The sequence below is a fragment of the Schistocerca piceifrons genome, chromosome 10 (genome assembly GCF_021461385.2).
Source record: "Schistocerca piceifrons isolate TAMUIC-IGC-003096 chromosome 10, iqSchPice1.1, whole genome shotgun sequence".
NCBI classification, from domain to species: domain Eukaryota; kingdom Metazoa; phylum Arthropoda; class Insecta; order Orthoptera; family Acrididae; genus Schistocerca; species Schistocerca piceifrons.
Window position 1 is genome coordinate 77,435,043 of NC_060147.1, and position 14,449 is coordinate 77,449,491.

The 14,449-nt window shown below is 42.1% G+C and overlaps 1 non-coding gene across 1 annotated transcript; it reads left to right on the forward strand.

The window, feature by feature from the left end:
• Window positions 1–5,661: 5,661 nt before the first annotated feature.
• On the forward strand, window positions 5,662–5,736 carry Trnas-cga. Its single transcript has one exon. It is a non-coding gene; the product is annotated as a tRNA-Ser (tRNA).
• The last annotated feature ends 8,713 nt before the right edge of the window (window positions 5,737–14,449 follow it).

The window sequence follows — 14,449 nt, forward strand, 5'->3', positions numbered from 1 at the left end:
GAAATTGGTTCATACATCAAGATAAAGAGTTCTTTGCAACCAGAATAAAAAGCTTGGAGCTCATTGGAACAAGTGCATTAATGTTCAAGGCATTATGTTGAAAAGTAGAAAAAATATTGTTTTGTAAAAATAAACGCTTTTTGCCCCGTAAAATTAGTGAGGAACTCGTTAGAGGCGTCAAATACACCTTAAGACAAAAAAAACAGACGCACCACGAAGGAGGTATGCAAATTAGTCACAAACTGATATTCTTGCAGGTACCAGCAGAAAATGCAAAGCTGTGAACGTTGGCAGCCAATGCATGAATGTGGGACACAGCAGCACAATTTCAGTGCCCAAGTTAGTAAACAGGAGACACATCAACAACAGGCCATAATGTCTTAGCAAATAGTCTGTATATTTAGATTGATAGTACATATGTCTCACAGGCAGCATTGTGAACAGTATACACAGATGACAATATTTGAGAGAGGGTGTGTAGTTGGCATGAAGGAGCTAGGTGAAATAATCAGCAAAGCGACATGTGAATAGGATTAATGCCACTCTTTAACAATGTTGGCAGGTATGGTTAAAACATGGCTGAACACAGTGTTGAGAAGTAAGCTGTCGACTTACAGGGATCACAGAATATGAGGACAAGAGCGGTCATCGGAGAGAGTCTCAGACCCCCGTATTCATCATTATCATTGATCCTGTGTGCAGCTGGTGGTTTAGCGACCACAAGGACCATTAATAGGTGGAACCCACAGTGCCCTTTGTGCCCACTACTATTGACCTCTGAACACAAACAAGCCTGTATGCAATGGTGTCGTGTACATTCAGCCTGGAATCCCATACACTGGAGTAGAATTGTTTTCAGTGATGAGGTCCACTTCGAAACGAGCCCTGATGACCACCCCAGTTGGATACCAACCTGACTCTTGCATGCCATGGGCTCAACAACCAGGAATGATGGTCTGGGGCACCATTTCATTTCATAACATCTGCAGCAACCTAGCAGCACAGTTGCACTTCGACCATACCATCACCCTATGTTGTTGCTTTTCATGATAAGCCATCTTGGGCTTACGTATCAGCAAGACAACTCCTGCCCCCATATGGTGAGACTTTCTACTGTTTGTCTTTGTGCTTGCCAAGCCCTACCCCATTGTTGCTGCTTTGTGTGAAAGAAGAAGTTGTCTTGGGCAATGGGCATTGGCAATACAACTTTGCTCTAAAATTGGAAAATTCATTTGTAGATTGTACAGCATTTGTGCCTCATATCCAGCATCTGAACGTGTGTCAAAAAGAAGTTTTCATTGATATTTCACATTTTTAGTAGTAATAATGTGTGAAATGTCATCTTAAGTGCTTAGTTCATTGTTGTAAGTAAACTACAATAATTTAAACATGCAAAACTATAAGTTTTTGTTGCAATAGAATAGGTTTTTCAAGTAACACAACATATGCATAACTTGAATCTCCAGAAACCAGTAGATGGAAATTAAAGACGCTCTTACTTTTATATTCATTAGATCAGCTAGAAATTTATTTTCATAAATAGAATTGTGCAGTATTTGGATCAGTGAAGAGAGACATGCAACCACAACTACTATATCATTCCAGATACTTCTTTTTTCCACAGCATACTCATAAAAATATGTACAGAGACTGGATTTGGCATGAAACTAATTGTCACTAAGTGTTCCTGAAATGAATGATTGCAAAAGATTAAATGACACTTTTCTGTTTAACCATGAACCATTAGGAGATAAATGATTATCTTCACATATAGAATGACCCAACATGAATGGCACAACAGGTTTCAGGTAAGTATTCAACTCAGTTTTATATAATTCACTGGTGTGCCAGTTCCTTGTTCATCACATACCAATAGCCACTCTGAAATTGAAGTTGTAATGCCTGGTGAATATAGATTCTATTTCAGTTACTTTGTTGTTTCTATGCCAAATGAATTACTTTTCATCCAATAACCTCTATGGCAATGAAATCTTAAACTTCCTCTACCAAATGATCTTTTACTCATAGTGTCACAAAATGTAAATTTCATATTTTTTCGATGACAAAATTGCAGGAATAAAAAAAAAATGAATGAGAACATGAATAGACCATGAAGCAAAGTAGTAAATCCTCACCTTAGATTAAATGCAGCATCCTACATCAGTTGTATATGATTTAAAATTCTATAAACAAATCAGTTCTGTGTATTTCCATTCACTAATTAGCTATGTAATAAGCTTTGGAGGAATTAAACTAGCAGTTCTAAGCTCTAGGGGACTGATGACCATAGATGTTAAGTCCCATAGTGCTCAGAGCCATTTTGAGCCAACCAGCAGTGATTATATTTCCAGAATACAGAACTGTGCTATAAGAATTATCTCTGGTATTAGCTGTGTAACACTCTGAAGAAACCTCTAACAAAACTTGTAGTTTGACAGGTATTCCACAGTACACACATTCATTAATGTCTTTTGGTGTTATTAATACTCCTGTTTTCTTGAGAAAGTAGTGCAAAATATTATGATACACAATTTATATGAAGACTTCAACAAATCATCATTAGGATACCATAACCCAGAGATCCATCTTGGTGATATGTGGATTACAAATCCTGTAGTAATGTAATGTACAACCCTGACAAGTTCACTGACATTAATACACTATATTTGAACATCATGATTTCTCATTGCATTGTTGTGTTTCAGAAAACTGTTGACAAAAATAGTTGTAGTAACAATAGCCCACTCTTCTTTGGTTGGAATAATGATGTAATCTATCAGTTGATGACATAATTGTGATCAAAATACATCATTTTGTAGTTTTATTGTGGAGACGCAGAGATACAAGTTATTACTTGTGTAAAAGCATTTTGGTCCAGTGGGAGGTAATTCATCACACCATGGTAATGAAGTGTAACACTCAGCATTCATGTCCATTATATGAAGAATTCAATCATTGACTTAGATATAGGACATACCTCAATCAACATTAAGTTGAATTAAAACTATAACAAGAAATTTTAAGTTCTCCTATAAATTAACAGGTGCATCGTCCATCAAAATAAAAAACAGCTGACACATATTGGTGTTCAACAGACAAAAACAAAAGTGTAACATTTGTGCTCCATTTCAAACAAGCCATGGAAAAATCTATGATAATTTGTTTTTTCATGAGCAGCCGACTAAGTCATTGTCTAATTACCATATGTACTTTCATCTCCAACATATCTACATATGAAAATAGTGAAATAAAGAGAGTAAGGAAATAAAGACTGTACTAATTGCTGTATGTTCTGTATAAATAAAACTAGAAAATTTTCCAAATACAGTATCAAGAACTCTACCAGTCAAACCATAGCAGTAAGTCCATAAATGAATACCAGAGAGACACACTGAATGATGCTAGAAATAGTTTATTCCCCTTATAACAAATATAAGTTTATTTCTGCTAAATAAAATTTTGCAGTATTATGAACATTGAACACAATTTGGCAGTTACAAACACTTTTGCAGTTCAGATATTTTTTCAGGAATGTAATCTTAAAATGCACTTAAAAATTGGTTTCTACCATGAAGGGAATGGTCATCACATATTTTTCAAAAGAATTATCGAGAAAGTGGAAATTTGTTTGCTTCTATAAGTAATGAGAATATCTTCATGAACCGTTAGGCGTGGAAGACCATCTAGCTGTGCTAATCCAGATATTGTCTGAAATCATACAAGGACAATAGGAATGATACAAAAGCTCCAGGTAAGTATCTGTCTTGAGTATAGTACACATAACTAACCATTTCACATCAGACACTTCAATTAATATTACTTATTATTTACCAATATAAGCATTTTATAGGTAGTGTGCACTTGCAATATTTCACAGTTGCAGAAAGACTGTTCCCCCTCCTTCCCTATAGAATATCTCCTGCCTTTCTACCAAATTTCCACATGTTTGGAAGCAAGATACATTCACATGAAATGAGATGAGATGAAGAGAAAAGTTCAAATGCAGCCATACCACCATGATGATGTGTTCCTCTGATTCATACTTTGTACACCATAGTCTTTAAAATTTTCATAGCACATGCAGTATTAAACAGAAAAGTCAACTTATGCTGGTAGTTTAATTGAATATCATTGATCTAAATTCAGGTCTGAGTTGACTGTGAAGATGGACTGACTGTAATAAAGTAGCTGTAAGTAATGTACTTGTAGATGCTGGAATAACCACTTGCTGCATTTGGTCATTGACTCTGAATTGTTCCTTCTAGCAGAGGATAACTTAAAAATCTGCACATTCCACAGAATCCTCTGGTCATCAAAGTATTTGTTCGACAATATTGGAATGATGCAGCTCATGAAATTCGATAAATAACTGAAGGTTAAGCACAGTCAAGGAAATTTGGCATATTTTATGAATACAGATTGGAAGTAAGAACAAAGGCACACATAATAAGAGGTACTGATCATACACAATGATATTGATTTAAAAATTTCTCATACAGAAGGAATGAACATCATACAAGAATGGAACAGGCACAGATCTCCTGCATTACCCCTATTTGATTTTGTATTTATAACCCTGTAATCACCTGACCAAAAGTCTTGTTCCTCCTGCCACCGAACTTCACTAATTCCCACTATATCTAACTTTAACCTATCCATTTCCCTTTTTAAATTTTCTAACCTACCTGCCCGATTAAGGGATCTGACATTCCACGCTCCGATCCGTAGAATGCCAGTTTTCTTTCTCCTGATAACGATGTCCTCTTGAGTAGTCCCCGCCCGGAGATCCGAATGGGGGACTATTTTACCTCCGGAATATTTTACCCAAGAGGACGCCATCATCATTTAATCATACAGTAAAGCTGCATGTCCTCGGGAAAAATTACGGCTGTAGTTTCCCCTTGCTTTCAGCCGTTCGCAGTACCAGCACAGCAAGGCCGTTTTGGTTAATGTTACAAGGCCAGATCAGTCAATCATCCAGACTGTTGCCCCTGCAACTGATGAAAAGGCTGCTGTCCCTCTTCAGGAACCACATGTTTGTCTGGCCTCTCAACAGATACCCCTCCGTTGTGGTTGCACCTACAGTACGGCCATCTGTATCGCTGAGGCAAACCTCCCCACCAATGGCAAGGTCCATGGTTCATGGGGGGGGGGAATTGCCATTATGTAAGCGATATAGCTTCGTTCTGGGAGTGTAACCGTTTGCCGTTTGCTGCCCTCTATAAAGTTGAAATGTAACATACATATCGCCCCTCCCCCCCCTCCCACCTATGGGCTCTGAAGACAAGGTTAGACTCATTACAGCATGCACGGAGGCATTTAAGGAGTTTTCTTCCTTCGCGCCATACACTGCAAGATGTCAGAACCTCTTGCCTCTTCATACAGATATTAAGGGGCATCAAATCAGTCATCTTGCATTTCAAAAATCTGAATTTGCATACATACAAATTAATGTCATTTCACTACCGTATTACACAGTCATAGAAAACAGGTTATCGGATGCCCTGTAACGGTAAGTACATGATCGTGAGTAAGATGCATACATATCATTCTGTTAAAACTTCCTGGCAGATTAAAACTGTGTGCTGGACCGAGAGTCGAACTCGGGACCTTTGCCTTTCGTGGGCAGAAATAAAGCTGTGAGGATGGAGCGTGAGTCGTGCTTGGGTAGCTCAGATGGTAGAGCACTTGCCCTCGAAAGGCAAAGGTCCCGAGTTCGAGTCTCGGTCTGACACACAGTTTTAATCTGCCAGGAAGTTTCATATCAGCGCACACTCCGCTGCAGAGTGAAAATGTCATTCTGTTCATTTAACGGTGGAGATGGGCGGGAACTCCTGGGCCAATACTCACAACAGGAAAGGCGGGGTGAACATCCGATCACTGGGGATTGCAGGCTAAGTCCCGACACTAGGCTGGCAGCTTTGTCTTTTTCTGTCGGGCCTCGGGGCCAGAGCGATGAACGCTCGCTATTTTTACTATGGGTATGGGCAGTTTTCTCGTGAAACCCTACTGTTTTAGCAAGAATGCACCAGCTCGTCCACAGATGTGCTATTGTTTTGGAAGTTTCAGATAAATGGTCGCCGAGCCCCACAGAATAGCCAACAGTGCAGTGTTACACAAGCAACCCAATTATCACATATCTTTCTCGCCCATCACAAGAAAGCTTCCAGCATGAAATCCTGGCAGAGGCTAGGATAGGCTTCTCCAATGATACATCAGTACGTATTTATAGTCACTGTCCGCCCCGATAGCTGAGTGGTCAGCGCGGCGGTCTGTCACGCCAAGGGGCCCGGGTTCGATTCCCAGCCAGGTCAGAGATTTTCTCCGCTCAGGGACTGGGTGTTGTGTTGCCCTCATTATCATTTCATCATCATCATCAGTAGAATGCAACGGGTAACCACCACTGGAATCACTTCCCTAGACGCTCATGCGGTGGACCTCTGTGACAAAGCTTTCCCCATGACAAGACCTGCCGTAAGGCAGAACACAATAAAGTCTCTACAGTCAATGTCAGGAATTGGTTGGAAGAAATGGTATTGGCGCCTAGATTGATGGAGTACAGTAGAGCGATTCTACACGAATTTGTTGCAAAGCTATAACTGGCGAAAGTTTTGTTTATTGGCACTCTGGGTATTGGCCGGAAGAGAATTTGAGGATGTTGGTTATTGACCACCTCAGGAGTCGGTCGCCTACTTTGCCGCCCATGCTGCAGAATTATTTCATTCGCAGTTTCACTTGACCGGCGACATGGACAAACAATTGTTCTATGCTCCCACGACAATTGATCTCCAACGTGGAGCTCATCTCCAGGCAGCGGAGCAAATCACGAGTAGCAGCCGTCATTAACACGCCGCATTACACTATACAGTCGGTAAAACAGGCAGCTGCAGCCTGTAGGGATTCAGTTGATTTTTCAGCTACCCAAAATTCGAGTTGAAATTTCTCAGCAGTGGCACCTGTAGAACAACTTTGCCTCCTTAGGTCATATTTTGGTTCTGCATCTGATTAACCACTTGTTTCTTGATATTATACATTCCACCTGTTCTTCAAATGGTTCAAATGGCTTTGAGCACTATGGGACTTAACATCTTAGGTCATCAGTCCCCTAGAACTTAGAACTACTTAAACCTAACTAACCTAAGGACATCACACACATTCCGTGCCCCAGGCAGGATTCGAACCTGCGACCGTAGCAGTCCCGCGGTTCCGGACTGCAGCGCCTAGAACCGCACGGCCACCGCGGCCGGCCCACCTGTTCTCTTTGCTCCTTCTTCTTGTCGCCGAGAAGCTCACTAGATTCCATACAGTGTCGTTAGTACCTCTATCAGGTGAGGGCTGTTCGCATGTTTGGTTTACGTTAATATACATGATCGTTCCTTATACAAATTCATGATCAGTTTTGTGTTCCAAAGAAATGAAATAAACGTAATTGTAATTTTTTAGGACGGCATTCATCTGTTAAACAGACCAGAGTCCTTTCCCATCATCATTTCTCAAGGGGAATTTGTGTCAATTAATTTACTGAATAAATTACATGAGAGGCCAGCTACCCCGTGTAGGATTTATGTCAGGTTGTTACACGTCTCAGATTGAGTATAAATACACTTAGGTTTGATTTGCATGGCATCGTGATTCTGCCCCCTAACTCGCATATCAGTTAAGTTCTCACGATAGCAAACATGTGACTAGTTTCCAATACGAATAGAACGAGTGTGGTGGAGTGCGCAGTAACCTCTATCAGGCATTTAAGTGTGGTTTGCACAGTACACAACGTAGATGTACAAAGTCTGCCATAGTCTCTCATCACTGCAATCTCTGACCGAATTGTCGAATGTGGTCATGATGAAAGAAGTGACTGTACGTCTCGATTTTTGTCTGTTACCTCTGCGATATTCAATGACAGTTTTTGCTGATGTGGCCTTCACTCGTTTTGTCATTCTGATCGTGAAGAAAACGACCACCACATTTCCCTTGACTAACTGCGTGACATACATTTTGTGCACGGTAGATAGTGGGACAGATAAACAAACTGATTGACGCTCAGAATGATGTGTTAACAGTTACTATCTTAGCATTACAAAATCCGAAAGCCAGTATCTGACAGTTTCATGCCACAGTGAACTATCCATGCATAAATTACACAGCGTCCCTCAGCAGTTTTCATGAATACGATATCTCCCTTCACTCGTTGGTAATATCGTTGCTTCTCATACATATCTCTGTTTTTTCATACTACTTCTCTACCATTCCACTCTCGAATGGCGCGTGGGAAAAAGGGACACCTAAATCTTACCGTTCGAGCTCTGATTTCTCTTATTTTATGATGATGATCATTTCTTTCTACGTAGCTGGGTGCCAAGAAAACGTTTACGCATTCGGAAGAGAAAGTTGGTGATTGAAATGTCGTAAATAGATCTTGCCGCAAAGAAAACCGCCTTTGTTTCAGTGACAGCCACCCCAACTCGCGTATCATATCAGTGACAGTCTCACCCCTATTGCGCCATAACACGAAATGAGCTGCCCTTCTTTGAACTTTTTCGATGTCCTCCGTCAATCCTAGCTGTTAAGGATCCCACATCGCGCAGCAATATTCCAGCAGAGGACGGACAAGTGTAATGTAGTCTGTCTGTCTAGTGGTTTTTTCGCGTCTCCTAAGTGTTCTGCCAACAAATCGCAGTCTTTGTTTAGCCCTCTCCACAATATTATCTATGTGGTCTTTCCAATTTAAGTTGCTTGTAATTGTAATTACTAGGCATTTAGTCGAATTGACGGCCCTTAGATTTGTGTGATTTATCGTATACCCAAAATTTATCGGATTTCTTTTAGTACCCATATGGATGACCTCACACTTTTCTTTGTTTAGTGCTAATTGCTAACTGCTGAAGGAAAACTAATTTTATTAAACTCATTAGCTCACGCACAGGCGTAATAACTTACACAGGGGTGCTTGAAAAAATCTAACACCAACACCCCCAGCACAACTTACATTTCTAAACACCGAGACGGTAACATTCAGTGTGACAATAACAAGAAAATCCTCCATTGAAATGGGAGCTTGTAAATAGGTCTATTAACATACAGTACGTGAACACAGCTAATAGCAGGCATATCCGATAAACAGTATAACCGAACTATTTGCAAGTACTCAGTGTACCACTTTCACACAGCGTACACCGACAAGAAGTTCCTCGACAACTTCATGAATGTATGCAGCTGTCCAATAAGAGCTCGTTTCCTTCAGAGGTGACGTAAGGGTTCCATACCATTGGCACCAATCGCTACTAAATGCAGTAAATCAAATGGTTATATAACAAAAATATCGATGTCATAGTTCACTGAATTTTAAATCCTGTAAAAAGCGGTGACGGGTTCCCACATCGCTAAGCACTTAACAGTATTTGTGAATGACATTTGCTGTATCAAATTAAATAAACAGTTAAATACGCAGTCGAGGCTGGTCATTTTATTTTTTAATTTTTTATTAGTATAAAGCGTACAGCTTCTCTTGCGACTTTCGCGGAATTGCCGGAGTATTGCACCTTACTACTTGGGCGTTATGTTGTTCTAATGGCCTGATAAAGGGGTACAAAGTTTGTAGTAAATGTGTTGATTGGAACGTCGTGGCCTCTCCGCGTTAGTAAACAATACCGTTCATTCTGAGTTCGTTAACCTTTCTGATTATCGGAATGCAAGTCAACACTCCTTACGTAATGTCCACACAGGTGGCGAATCTTATCAATTATAGATGATAATGAACCTGCAACACGAGTCGAGCACCCTTCAGGTGCGATATCTGTAACTGTCTACGCAGTATAAAAATTTCTCGCTTAATTTTTTTTTTAAGCAAATGAAGATTGTTACAAAGAAAGACTAGAAGGCGGACCATCTGTGTTTTCTAGCTCTAGGCGACATTTTATTATTGCCAAGAAGCATCTGTCATCCTTCAAATAAATTACATGATTGTATAAAAGCTTCGTTTATTTATCACACATATGATGGATCACGACCCAAGTGAAGTACTGTGGTCTTGAATCTTCTAGCACCAGCAAAGTTCAAAACCTGACCGGATGTTTCCTGCAAAGAAGAGAGCTACGACATCGAGACGAGAGGTAAAACTTGAATTAATTCCTGCCGAAGTCCGACCTCCTTCAAGCAGAATAGGAATCCTGAACCCAATAACAGGAAAAATCAAACCTATTGGCATAACAATGTGCGTATAAACAAATTACACTGTATAAAGCGTGAAAATATATCTTGACATACGAAAGAATGTTCTCCATTACATTCCCGCACGTACCATTAGTATCATCGGGAAAATCAGTTCTGTTTACAATCTACTCGAGAATGGCGGTTATCAATATCAGTAAAAGAAACAATAGAAGTGACATAGTAATGTAGTGCCCCATGGTAATAATGAAAATCTGATATAAACAGACAATAGGATATTCTTCGCAAATGGACACACGTTGTGTCTCAAGGTCGCCCTTCTACACAACGCCTACTTTTTTACTCAGTGGCACTTAGATTAAGCCGCCTGCATTAACAAAAAAGTCGGAACATGAAGCATGCGACGACAACACATCATTTCACACGGTCACACACATGCACATACGCGACATGGATGCATGATACGAATACACAGCATTTTTATGTGGCGGCAAGGAAGGACATTACTGCATAAATAAATGAGAATGATTCAATTCCTTAGTTCTGACCAAGGTTTTTGAGCGGTTTTCCCACAGAAATAAATCAAAATGGTTCAGTCCCCCAGTGCTGAGCAAGGTTTTTGAGACACTGCCCTTGGTTGTCAGTAAACTCCAGAACTGGCAAGCCGCTCGCAATTATTCCGAATGGAGGAGTCCCACTCTGCCTCACTAATGAGTCTCTTCGTAATTATATGAATGATAATCTGTGTCGGACCGGCACTAGAACCCACATTTCCCACTTTTCTCGATCGATCACCTTAACCACTCTGACTATCCGTGCACGACTCACGGCCAGACACAGACGCCCATATGTAGTCGTCCCAGCCTGTACTCGTACACACATTATGGACTTGCTGCATACGCATGCATATCTGAAAGAACATAGCGTCGCTCTTCTTCACAAGACAGGCTGTACAGCATCGTATTTATCTGCCAGTACCAGGCAGCGGCCCGCCCAGCTGGCCGTGCGGTGTAACGCACGGCTTTCCGGGCGGGAAGGAGCGCCTGGTCCCTGGCACGAATCCGCCCGGCGGATTTGTGTCGAGGTCCGGTGAACCGGCCAGTCTGTGGATGGTTTTTAGGCGGTTTTCCATCTGCCTCGGCGAATGCCGGCCGGTTCCCCGTATTCCGCCTCAGTTGCACTATGTTGGCGATTGCTGCGCAAACAAGTTCTCCACGTACGCGTACACCACCATTACTCTACCACACAAACATAGGGGTTACACTCGCCTGGTGTGAGACGTTCCCTGGGGGGTCCACCGGGGGCCGAACCGCACAATAACCCTGGGTTCGGTGTGGGGGCGGCGGAGTGGTGAAGTGGACTGCGGTAGTTGTCGTGGGGTTGTGGACCACTGCAGTTAACATACAATACAATACAATACAACACCAGGCAGCGACTTTCAATTAAAAGACGATATTGCAGTGCCTGTGTTATTCCGAACTGCGACGCAATATTTCTTCGGACATGCCGTGAGGCATGCTCGGATAGTCAAGTGGTATGGTGACTGCTTGCGGTACGCGGGAAATCCGGGTTCGAGTCCCGGTCTGGCACAAGCTTTAATTGTCATCATTCCATTCTACAACTGGTGGTCGTTCATATTCGCAACAGGGAATACATTTCTTGTATTTCATAATGGCTGTAGTCGCCGCAGTACCTGTTTCTTTGGATATTGTTCTTCCTAACAAAAGAGGCACTCCGACGTCGTGTTTCTCCTGATAATTAACTGAGAAGACCAGTGGCTCTATAATGAGCCAGATCTAAGCCTCAGAGCGAAAAAAGGAAGAAAAAAAGGAAACAAAACTAAAACTTTGTGTTCTGCCTTACGGCAGGTCTTGTCATTGGGGAAGCCTCGTCAGAGAGGTCCACTGCACGAGCGTCTAGGGAAGTGATTCTAGTGGTGGTTTCAAAAAATGGCTCAAATGGCTCTGAGCACTATGGGACTCAACTGCTGAGGTCATTAGTCCCCTAGAACTTAGAACTAGTTAAACCTAACTAACCTAAGGACATCACAAACATCCATGCCCGAGGCAGGATTCGAACCTGCGACCGTAGCGGTCTTGCGGTTCCAGACTGCAGCGCCTTTAACCGCACGGCCACTTCGGCCGGCAGTGGTGGTTTCCCGTTGCCTTCCACTTATGATGGTGAAATGATAATAAGGGCAATATAACACCGAGTCCCTGAGCGGAGAAAATCTGCGACCCAGCCGGGAATCGAACCCGGGCCCATTGGCGTGACATACCACCGCGCTGACCACTTTTATTATTTTATTTTTTTTTTATCTGCTTGGGGCGGGCGTCGTAAGAAATCCGTTTAAGTTCGTCGTTGATCCATTAACTCAGTTTTTTTTATTACAGAGGGCACCTAACCCCCTGACCGAACACGCTGAGCTGCCATGCCGACTGGCCACTCAGCTATCAGGGCCGACCAAAGAAAAGAAGCAACTAGTGAAAAAAGTACAGAATGGCAAGTATAAGTTTTCCAACGTCATTACCATGTTATCCTTGTTGCAACAGACTAATAATGTTTCTTTCCGGGGCCGATGACAGTTGTGTAAAGACTACTCACTGCATGCTGGAAGACTGGTCTACACGTTATTCGACTCCGTCTACAACAGACAGTGCTGCTCAGGAACTACATTTAAGATCTTAAATTTCTACTCCATGGTGTAAATTTGCCATAGGGAAAAGATTTTTTAAAAAAAGAGTGGACAAGCCGACGCAAATAATATTCCGTTTTAGACGCATACGAAATGCGTCTCAGTGAAACTGACACAGGAAGGTAGTTTTCCTTGCGCCGCCGGTGAGCTGACTACTTAGGAATGAATCTCACAGTAACATTCTCACATACTCTTAGAGGAAAAAAAATAAAAAATTGGCTCTGAGCTCTATGGGACTTAGGACTTAACATCTGAGGTCATCAGTCCCCTAGAACTTAGAACTACTTAAGCCTAACGACATCTCACACATCCATGCCCGAGGCAGGATGCGAACGTGCGACCGTAGCAGCAGCGCGGTTCCGGACTGATGCGCCCAGAACCGCTCGGCCACAGAGGCCAGCCTCTTAGAGGCAATTTTGATGTCCTTTGTTCAAGTGTCCAAAATCTTCCTTCGAATTCAAGCAAGAAAAAACTTCCAAGTTTTCGACTGAAAATTATCAGAAGTGGCATGGAAGCGCTGTTCTCATTAGGGCGCTCCTTCCAGGAAAACTGTGGTGATGTAATCAGTCATGATGGAAAATTTAACTCCCCGGGAACTCAATGCAGAATCGGAGGTACCAGAAAAGTGACAAGAACTAATGTCACCTGACAACTGCCAGACGCCAACTGTTCATCAGAAATAAGGATATCTTCTGGAGTGCCCCAGGGAAAAGTGATAGGACATCTGTTATTTCTGTAGGCTATACATAAATGGTCTGGCGGACAGGGTAAGGAGCGGTCTGCAGCTGTTTGCTGATGATGCTGTGGTGTACGGTAAGGAGTTGAGGTTGAGTGACTGTAAGGAGGGTGCAAGATGACTTAGACAAAATTTCTAGTTGGTGTAATGAATGGCAGCTAGTTCTAAATGTTGAAAAATGAAATGATGTTTGACACAGTGAAGTCGATTAAATGTCTAGGTGCAACGTTGCAAATCGACATGCAACGGAACAAGTGTGTGAGAATTGTGGTACGGAAGGCCAGTGGTGGACTTCGGTTTATTGGGAAATTTTCAGGAGAAAGGTGATTTCTATAAAGGAGACCGCATATAGGACACTGGTGCGACCCGTCGCTGATTATTGTTCGACTGTCTGTACTCTACACCATGTTGGATTAGAGGAAGACATGGAAGCCATTCGAGGGAGGGCTGCTAGAGTTCTTACCAGTAGGTTCGAACAACACGCAGGTATTACGGAGATGCTTCGGGAATTGAAATGGGAATTCTTAGAGGGAAGGAGACGTTCTTTTCGAGGAGCACTACTGAGGAAATTTGGAGCACCGCCATGACTGGAGAACGATTCTGCTGCCGTCATCGTACATTTCGCGTAAGGACCACGAATAGAAAAATGCGAGAAATTAGGGCTCATACGGAGGCATACAGACAGTCGTTTTCCCCTCGCTCTGTTTGGGAGTGGAAGAGGAAAGGAACTGTCTAGTAGTGGTACAACGTACCCTCCGCGACGCACCATTCAGCAGCTTGCGGAGTACATATGTAGCTGTAGATTTAGAGCATCATCAGCAGAAGCCTACAAACGTCGGGGAAAGAGTCTA